A 7,929-nucleotide genomic window follows, 5' to 3' on the forward strand; every position below is an offset into this window, starting at 1 on the left:
AAATTGCAATAATATTTCACAATATTACATTTTTGACAATATGTTTGATCAAATAAATGCGGCTCTAGCAGCATAAGAGACTTCTTTCAAAACATTAAAATTTTTACTGTCCTCAAACTTTTGAAAGGTTTAAATAGTGTATACTTGTATGTCTAAAGAAAAAGATACTGTTAAGACATCCAAACTTTTGCTTTTTACTTCCTTTGGCGTGTTCAGGCCTTAATTAGTCCCCCTAAAACCTCCCTACATTTCCATTTCCACGTCAGTTGTTTTGATCACTGATCTTTGCTCTGATTTCTGCTTTAATATTAGTTTTAATCTGGCAACATATGTATAACTTCCAAGAACAACAAAAAACAGTAAGTAAGAAAGACAAAGAGAGATTAGGGCAGAGAGAGAGAAAGAAGGAGTGGAGGTTGTCAAATAAAAAATGTATCTATTAGCTTGCAGCTGGTCTACTGTGTTCTTAATTAGGCATGTCCTGAGGCTATCATGTCTGAATGGATTACGCCCTAAATTCTCCAAAACACACACAACACACAAACACATATACATACCCCACACACCATATGCCACACAGTCTGTGGCCTGTGTGATTTTCCTGCCATCCTTTCTCTGATGCTTATCCAAACCCCATCACAGAGTTATTGGCATGTGTGAGAGACAGAAACTGAGCACTACACCATCCACTGCCCCCTAGACTCAAATCAATGCACCATCTTTGAGTATTTACGGTTTATTGCTCTTTTTTGTCTTGCAGGAATAGACCTTTCTGTTATCTAAGCTGCTGTTGGGGCGTTTGTGACCTTGACAACCAGATCTGCACTGTGTTTGTGCTGGTGCGCTGTCAACCCCGCTGCCGCTGTGTCATTTGTGGCAGCTAAATTGAAGGAGTGCTCTAATCGTCTCTCACACGTCTTGCCCCGCACCACGCATGCGGAAACCCCGGGCGGCTAGCCCACTCATTCCACTGTCTGTCTTCCTGCCCACAAACATCCCATCATAAACAATGACCTGAAGCCACACGGCATCTGCTGCATGAAAGATGTTGATTTTATTGGCAAAACACGGCTCTTTTGGGTTATGGTCCATTTCATGTGAGCAGTATGATGAAGACCACGTACTATAACTCACATCGATGGGATTCACTTCATATGTGAAGAAAACACAACTAACGTAACACACAAAAATGGACCACAGGCATGGGTTTCTCAATGGCCTGGATGAAAAATTGGAGTACTCCAAAAACAAGCCAGCATTTTTACACCCCAGCAGCAGGTGGACGAGTGTATTGACTGTCAACAACAACAGAGCACAACATCGAGCATGGGGCCTGTGGACACTCGGGTCTGTACGGAAAATCAAAATCTTAAGCTTCCTTTTCGGACTTATGGTCACTGTTCTCATCATGGCGTCCTACATCTTGACGAGGGACCAGAAAGGGCTCTATTTAACGCCATCACCGTATCACCTCACCATAGAGTCTCATCCGGCACAGCTGCCCCTTAATCTGTCTTTCGCTACAGACTACACAGTTGTAAGATAGGTGGTGAGGAGCATTGTGGCCAAAGTGGATTTCAGTCACAGAAGAGTCCCTGACCTGAGAGAAGTGAGAGAAAAAGAGCCAAACGTATGTGGATTTGAATTATATTGCTAAAGATGCAAAATATATTTAGTTTTTTTACAATTATAAAATAATATAAATTAAAAAATGGCATATTTGATTGTTTCTGTGAATTTTAAGATTAAGATTATGTAGATTATAGTGTAGAATTACATTTCATTAGTCATTACATTAGTCGCTGTGTTTATTGTGTTTTACAAAATAGATTGATCAGAACTTCAATATTGGTGATAGTGCCATATAATATATATATATTTTTTTTTTATATAAAAATGGATGGCTAAAATAATTGACATAAAGGATATGTCAGTAATTATACTCACCAGGGTTGTGCAAAATTCATAATTGAAGAATTTTCTCCCTTTCGATTCATGAGTTGAACTGGAATGACAGGAAATTATAATGGAATTTACAATTCAACAATTACAAAAACTATTCAACAGGTAAAGGCATTGTCAAAAATGAAGTGTTCATTCAGCCTGGTTCAAAACGTTAATACAAAATAAATACAAAGAAGCACATACTCTACTTTCAAAAGTTTGGGTGGGCAAGATTTTTAAATGAAAGAAATTTTGCAGTATGCTCACCACACCTGCATTTATTTGATCAAAATTAAAACAGTAATATTGTGAAATCTTATTACAGTTTCAAATAACTGGTTTCATTTTTATATATTTTAAAATATATTTTATTCCTGTATTGGCAAAGCTGATTTTTTTTAGTAGCCATTATTTCAGTCTTCAGTGTCACATGATCCTTCAGAAATCATTCTATTACTGTATTTATTATTACAGTTATAGTTGTGCTGCTTAATATTTTTGTGGAAACCAGGATACATTTTTCAGGATTCTTTAATGAAAAGAAAGTTCAGCATTTATTTAAAATATACATATTTTGTAATATTATAAACCTTTGTCACTTTTAATCAATTTTATGCATCCTTGCTAAATAAAAGTATTAATTTCTAAAATTAATAAATAATAAATCTTACTGACCCCAAACTTTGTACATAAATTATGTACATACTACAAGCTACGCTCTGTCAAGTCTTAGTTTGCTAGTATAAGCCTTCTGGTCTTTCTCGTCCACAGATATTCTCTGCAATTCCTCGCAAATTTCTTCCCCATCTCAAGAACCCCTGTTGGTATGAAGAATTCTTTGGGAATATCACCGCTGATCCATATGGGAAAAACCTGTATGCTCTTTATTCAAAGCGCTTCCAAGCAATATACGACTACCTGCGCAGAGCGTTTCCGGCTCACCTGCATCAGCATGCAGGTAGACTGTATCGCCTGCGCTGTCTGCCCTTCTTTTACATCATCGGCCAACCCAAGTGTGGCACCACAGATCTCTTCGACCGGTTACGGCTACATCCAGAGGTCCATTTCACCACAATGAAGGAACCACACTGGTGGACACGAAAGAGATTTGGTGAGTTTCGCGTAAGAGATAAATCACAGGGTTTAAAATGTGAATTCATGATGCTCGATGATCTTCTTTTGAAAGTCGGCAAAATGTTCATCACTCCCATTTTCTTGTAATGCAGGGCATCTGCTTAATGTTAGACAGATCACTGAGTTTTATCACATTCAGTTTATTACACAAATTTTACAGCTACAGAACAGCTGCCATGCAATTCTGGTTGCAAGCTATTTTACAACTGAAATAATTGTACTTTGTTTTCCCCTGGTTTTAGGTATCATCAGGCTGAGTAACGGTTTTCATTACCCCTATCCACTGAATGACTACCTGGACGTTTTTGACCAAGCAGCCAATCACATTCGAGATCATTTGACAAGCAACTCCTCCAAAAGCCACAAAAAAGTCAACATCATAATCGGTAATGTTTTTTTTTTTTTTGTTTCAATCATATTTTAGGTGTAGTTTCTCAAGTGTTGTGTTTTGTCAGCCAAACCTCTTTGACCTAAAATATTTATTTGAAATACCCCGAGATTTTATAAATTCAAGTTAAGTTAATATTTCAATAATTTAACACATTCACATGTTCACGGTTCTCTGACATCAGTTAATAGTAAGGAGCAAACAAAATTAAAATGAAAAATTATTTTACATTTATTGTAATTATACTATTTTATGATATTATTATTAGCTTTTCATAAACTCAAGACCCCCCTGCAGTTCCCTCTCGAACCCCAGTCTGGGAAACCCTTCGTGAAGGTATTGTGTTTTTTTTATGATGATGATGATGATGATGAAAGAGCTCAAATTAAATACATATCATCTAGACTTTCTAATTAGATGTGCCAGTTGCTATGGTCAAGGTCTGTCCTCTTGCTATAACTCATAACAATAAATAATATTAGAAATTTCAGTCTTTGTCTACTGAGGCCTACTTAATTTGAAGAAATTAAATCAACTAAATCAAAAACAAAACAACCCAGCCATAAATAATCACTAATATCATTCATCAGATTAAGCCTGTCTTCAAATAAAATATTAAATGGGTTAGGATCAAGCAGGATTGTAAACTTTTACTAATAATCTTATACACATTTTATGATTGACAGGTGAGGCGAGTGCATCCACAATGTGGGACAATAATGCTTGGGATCATTTCTACAACAACGGAACGGATGTGGAACCTCCTTTTCTGGTCCAAGACTTCATTCATGCTGTCCAACCAGATGCCAGATTCATTGTGATGCTCAGAGACCCAGTAGAGAGGTACTACTCCACTTTTCAAATAAGATATAATGATGATTTATTATTATGGTTCGGATATCATGTGAGAGATGCTTTTTAGATTGTCCTCTTACCTCTTATTGTGTTTGTACTGTGTATGTGTGTGTATTTGCGTGTGAGAGAGCAGGCTTTACTCAGACTATCTGTACTTTGGCATGGCTAATAAATCTGTGGAGGATTTTCATGAGCGAGTATCAGAGTCGTTGTACCTGTTTGAGGGCTGCTTAGCTGAGAGGTCCATCCGTTCCTGCATTTACAATACCACCCTCAACAACCTGATGCCTGTGAGTGCAGTATGAATCATGATCATATCAAATGTGAATATTTAATTTGCTGTTGCTATCTTAAAGGGAAAGTACACCCAAAAAATAAAATTCCATTATCATTTACTCAAAACTCATGTCATTCCGAACCCGTGTGATTTAAAAACAGACGTTAGGTGATCTAGCAATGATGCATTGAAAGTCAATGGGGACCAAGTGCTGTCAAGTTGCAAAAACAATTCTTTCAATTAATTAAAATGTTATCAGATCTTCTGAACGATAGATGGATATGTCTCACCAAAGCATCTCAGTTGGTAATTCTGATTAGGGACGGGCACCAAAGGCGGCTGGTATGAGTCAGAGTCAGATTTTGTTCAGTCTGATATGATGTAATTGGTTCAGCCACCAGGTGCAGCTGCGTAGATAAGATATACCCATCAGAGTATGAGCTGTTCTGGCTGTTCCCCAAAGCTGTGCAGCCAGTAGATGATCTTCACCTCTGGAGAAAGCTGTTGGAAGCTGAAATGAAGGCAATTTTAGAGAAATCTAAATGTGTTGTGAAGTATACATTGTTTTGCTGCACTGATCTGGGGATTAACGTCATGAATGTTTGATTTATGGCTTTGAAGCTGTTTAAGCTGGTTGATGAACCAGCAAAAGTCTGGATTGCTGAATCATTGCTGCTTAGTCTGGTAAACTGGATGTAATATTATACAAATAGAGGCTTGTGCACCATCCAGAAATGTCTATTATAGTTTGATTTAATGAACTGAATTTGAACTGAGGTAACAGAATGCAGAATTGCTATTTTAATATAATTAAATCAAATGTCATTTTGTGAACCATAGTATGCCATTTAGCATACCATAATTCTCAGATTTTATCTATACTCTTCAAAATGGAGCCAAACATCAATATATAATCAATAAATGTAAATATTTATTGGTATAAAGTTATCTGAGAACAATGTGGTGGACATTTTAACATTTTAGATGGTTGTACAAATGCTATCTTACATATCAATAAATAAATAAAATTTGTCAAAATTAATTATGTAATTATTTATAATTTGTACTAAACTTCCGAAGGAGATGAACTGTTTTCTTGGTATTATAATACAGTACTTTAAATACATATTATACCAGATGTTTACATCAGAAGCTACTTTTAAAGATTATATTGTAACTATAATCACCATATGATATAGTAGTGCATACAATTCTGTTATAAAACTGAAAAAAATCAGGGATTGATGATACGCTGCTAAATGTTATATTGATCCTTTGGGTCCCTCTGTTGGTGAACACATGAAATTAATGCATTATTTAAGATCCTTAATTCTGTGCTTCTCAACCAGGGAATCGGGAACCACTTCCAGGGGCCTTTTAAATTATTTATTTATATATAAAATACAACTTAATTAAAATGATAAAATCACAAAAATTCAAGATGTAGACCGTAGATATAGAATCATACCCTCACCCCCCTTTTTAAACATACAGAATGAGAGTCTTGCATTATAATTGATTTAATTCAGTTTCTGGTAATAAAAAGATTTGAAAACAAGTTGTCAAAATTTCATCAGAAATACCAGAAAAATACTATATACTATGCAGTGTTAGGTCTATGTTGGGTACTGCACATACTATTGTCTATTTCTGAATCTCTTTAGAATGAGGTTGCTTGTCAATGACCAGCACAACTAATTAAACTGGTCTGTTTAATAATGTCTGTCATGAATGACAAAGAGGGTGGCACTGTGGTTCTCTGTTTTCGTAGGTGAGGCTTCAGGTGGGTCTATATGTCATATACCTGCTGGACTGGCTGAGTGTTTTCAGTAGAGAGCAGATACTCATCCTACGACTCGAGGATCATGCTGCCAACCGGAAAATCACTATGCGAAGAGTCTTTAAATTCCTACAGTTGGGTAAGTTAGTTTTCATGCTACTAGAGGCGTCATGCCCATTCAAAGTGAGGGGGCACGTGCCCCCTCAGATTTTTGAGCCAAGTGGACTTCGAATGCAGCTTCCAAAAGACAAAAACATAGCCCATTAATATTTTCTATATTTAATACAATCACACAGGCGTGATTAGAATGTTCAGTGCGTCGTATCATCAGCTGCTAAATTCAAATCTGCGTTCACTGAGTTTTTGAGAGTGCTTGAACTAGACTGTCAGTGAAAATGTTTTTTGATAAAGTAAATGTTCTTTGCTCTCTTTCTGTACAATGAAAGTCTTATGATTAGTAGCCTAACTTGCAATGTTAAATTCACATTTAATATAAACTCAGTCGTATTAAACAAAAATAATGAGTGCATGACGCCCCTGCATGCTAAGATAATGTGTCTGTTTGATTAACCTCTTAACTCTTGAAAAAAATTGTCATTATGTGCAAATAAGTGCAAGAATCTGTTATATCACTGACCAAGTTTGTGCTTCATCGACTCTACAGGACCTCTTACTCTGCAGAAGGAAGCAGACATCACAAAGAGCCCTGCCTCCAACACCAGACGACCAGCCAATCGAAATCTTGGCCCAATGCTGCCTATAACCAAGGAGATCCTGCAGAGTTTCTACAAGCCTTTTAACCAGCGCCTGGCCCAAGTGCTAAGGGACCCTGCCTTTTTGTGGACGTAGCCCTCAGGAAGAGGGAATGAACAGACATGTATTATTGTAATAGATATAAGTGACACAAATTAAACTCAGATTTAAATTTGTTAGGCCAATGCTGGGTGGCTGGTATCACCTTTGGCCAGAATTCAAATTTAAGAAAATATTTTCAATTATAGTCAATTATATAGTGATACCACTGACTTTATTATTATTATTTTTTCATTGGTTATTTGGTGCTGGACATGTTCATTACTGCACTTTGATACTGTGAGAGTATTTGGTCACAATGACCACTGAGAAATTAATAAACAATTTATTTAATGTTTTTGTTATAAGGACCTGGAAGTCGAGGTGTTTCAACAAAATGAAAGGATACAGAAACAGAACGGATGGCAGTAAAAATTAATATACACTCAAAAAACGACAAATAATATAAAAATGTCAATGTTTTGGAGTTTAGCTCTGAGAATGTGAGAGGGCCCAGTGTTGCCTGCAAGTCAGACATGGACATATAATATAAAGGACAATATAAAGGGTTGTGAAAAAAGAGAGAACAAAAGCCATCCTGGACACTGAACTGAGTGAATGAAACCTGATGTCACTGTAGTCTACTTTTAATGATTTAATCTGTTCGTCTGACTGTACTAGGGCAAGAGTAGATTCATTCCAACTTAATACAACTTTGATATCTGCTGACTGAATTGTAAAAAATATGTATTTTTTAAC

At 36.3% G+C, this 7,929-nt stretch overlaps 1 pseudogene; it reads left to right on the forward strand.

Moving 5' to 3' along the window:
* Nucleotides 1–7,593, forward strand: part of LOC107689771 (carbohydrate sulfotransferase 15-like) — a 30,446-nt pseudogene extending 22,853 nt beyond the window's left edge.
* Nucleotides 7,594–7,929: the final 336 nt, after the last annotated feature.

Source organism: Sinocyclocheilus anshuiensis, unplaced genomic scaffold (genome assembly GCF_001515605.1).
Source record: "Sinocyclocheilus anshuiensis isolate Anshui unplaced genomic scaffold, SAMN03320099.WGS_v1.1 scaffold918, whole genome shotgun sequence".
Taxonomy (NCBI): domain Eukaryota; kingdom Metazoa; phylum Chordata; class Actinopteri; order Cypriniformes; family Cyprinidae; genus Sinocyclocheilus; species Sinocyclocheilus anshuiensis.